The sequence below is a fragment of the Ranitomeya imitator genome, chromosome 5 (assembly GCF_032444005.1).
Source record: "Ranitomeya imitator isolate aRanImi1 chromosome 5, aRanImi1.pri, whole genome shotgun sequence".
In the NCBI taxonomy this organism is placed as follows: Eukaryota; Metazoa; Chordata; class Amphibia; order Anura; family Dendrobatidae; genus Ranitomeya; species Ranitomeya imitator.
Genome location: NC_091286.1, coordinates 1,571,864 through 1,574,895, shown reverse-complemented (window position 1 = coordinate 1,574,895; position 3,032 = coordinate 1,571,864).

The following is a 3,032-nucleotide window of genomic DNA, read 5'->3' as shown; positions in this document are numbered from 1 at the left end:
CCATATCTGTATCAGTACACTGGGGGTGATGGATCCGACCCCTCGCTCAGTGCCTCCATATCTGTATCAGTACACTGGAGGTGATGGATCCGACCGCCTCGCTCAGTGCTCCCATATCTGTATCAGTACACTGGAGGTGATGGATCCGACCCCTCGCTCAGTGCCCCATATCTGTATCAGTACACTGGAGGTGATGGATCCGACCCCTCGCTCAGTGCCTCCATATCTGTATCAGTACACTGGAGGTGATGGATCCGACCCCTCGCTCAGTGCCTCCATATCTGTATCAGTACACTGGAGGTGATGGATCCGACCCCTCGCTCAGTGCCCCCATATCTGTATCAGTACACTGGAGGTGATGGATCCGACCCCTCGCTCAGTGCCTCCATATCTGTATCAGTACACTGGAGGTGATGGATCCGACCCCTCGCTCAGTGCCTCCATATCTGTATCAGTACACTGGAGGTGATGGATCCGACCCCTCGCTCAGTGCCCCCATATCTGTATCAGTACACTGGAGGTGATGGATCCGACCCCTCGCTCAGTGCCCCCATATCTGTATCAGTACACTGGAGGTGATGGATCCGACCCCTCGCTCAGTGCCTCCATATCTGTATCAGTACACTGGAGGTGATGGATCCGACCCCTCGCTCAGTGCCTCCCATATCTGTATCAGTACACTGGAGGTGATGGATCCGACCCCTCGCTCAGTGCCCTCCATATCTGTATCAGTACACTGGAGGTGATGGATCCGACCCCTCGCTCAGTGCCCCCATATCTGTATCAGTACACTGGAGGTGATGGATCCGACCCCTCGCTCAGTGCCTCCATATCTGTATCAGTACACTGGAGGTGATGGATCCGACCCCTCGCTCAGTGCCTCCATATCTGTATCAGTACACTGGAGGTGATGGATCCGACCCCTCGCTCAGTGCCTCCCATATCTGTATCAGTACACTGGAGGTGATGGATCCGACCCCTCGCTCAGTGCCTCCATATCTGTATCAGTACACTGGAGGTGATGGATCCGACCCCTCGCTCAGTGCCTCCATATCTGTATCAGTACACTGGAGGTGATGGATCCGACCCCTCGCTCAGTGCCTCCATATCTGTATCAGTACACTGGAGGTGATGGATCCGACCCCTCGCTCAGTGCCTCCATATCTGTATCAGTACACTGGAGGTGATGGATCCGACCCCTCGCTCAGTGCCCCCATATCTGTATCAGTACACTGGAGGTGATGGATCCGACCCCTCGCTCAGTGCCCCCATATCTGTATCAGTACACTGGAGGTGATGGATCCGACCCCTCGCTCAGTGCCCCCATATCTGTATCAGTACACTGGAGGTGATGGATCCGACCCCTCGCTCAGTGCCTCCATATCTGTATCAGTACACTGGAGGTGATGGATCCGACCCCTCGCTCAGTGCCTCCATATCTGTATCAGTACACTGGAGGTGATGGATCCGACCCCTCGCTCAGTGCCCCCATATCTGTATCAGTACACTGGAGGTGATGGATCCGACCCCTCGCTCAGTGCCCCCATATCTGTATCAGTACACTGGAGGTGATGGATCCGACCCCTCGCTCAGTGCTCCCATATCTGTATCAGTACACTGGAGGTGATGGATCCGACCCCTCGCTCAGTGCCTCCCATATCTGTATCAGTACACTGGAGGTGATGGATCCGACCCCTCGCTCAGTGCCCCCATATCTGTATCAGTACACTGGAGGTGATGGATCCGACCCCTCGCTCAGTGCCCCCATATCTGTATCAGTACACTGGAGGTGATGGATCCGACCCCTCGCTCAGTGCCTCCATATCTGTATCAGTACACTGGAGGTGATGGATCCGACCCCTCGCTCAGTGCCTCCATATCTGTATCAGTACACTGGGAGGTGATGGATCCGACCCCTCGCTCAGTGCCCCCATATCTGTATCAGTACACTGGAGGTGATGGATCCGACCCCTCGCTCAGTGCCTCCATATCTGTATCAGTACACTGGAGGTGATGGATCCGACCCCTCGCTCAGTGCCCCCATATCTGTATCAGTACACTGGAGGTGATGGATCCGACCCCTCGCTCAGTGCCTCCATATCTGTATCAGTACACTGGAGGGTGATGGATCCGACCCCTCGCTCAGTGCCCCCATATCTGTATCAGTACACTGGAGGTGATGGATCCGACCCCTCGCTCAGTGCCCCCATATCTGTATCAGTACACTGGAGGTGATGGATCCGACCCCTCGCTCAGTGCCCCCATATCTGTATCAGTACACTGGAGGTGATGGATCCGACCCCTCGCTCAGTGCCTCCATATCTGTATCAGTACACTGGAGGTGATGGATCCGACCCCTCGCTCAGTGCCCCCATATCTGTATCAGTACACTGGAGATGATGGATCCGACCCCTCGCTCAGTGCCCCCATATCTGTATCAGTACACTGGAGGTGATGGATCCGACCCCTCGCTCAGTGCCCCCATATCTGTATCAGTACACTGGAGGTGATGGATCCGACCCCTCGCTCAGTGCCCCCATATCTGTATCAGTACACTGGAGATGATGGATCCGACCCCTCGCTCAGTGCCCCATATCTGTATCAGTACACTGGAGATGATGGATCCGACCCCTCGCTCAGTGCCCCATATCTGTATCAGTACACTGGAGATGATGGATCCGACCCCTCGCTCAGTGCCCCATATCTGTATCAGTACACTGGAGATGATGGATCCGACCCCTCGCTCAGTGCCCCCATATCTGTATCAGTACACTGGAGATGATGGATCCGACCCCTCGCTCAGTGCCCCCATATCTGTATCAGTACACTGGAGGTGATGGATCCGACCCCTCGCTCAGTGCCTCCATATCTGTATCAGTACACTGGAGGTGATGGATCCGACCCCTCGCTCAGTGCCCCCATATCTGTATCAGTACACTGGAGGTGATGGATCCGACCCCTCGCTCAGTGCCCCCATATCTGTATCAGTACACTGGGAGGTGATGGATCCGACCCCTCGCTCAGTGCCTCCA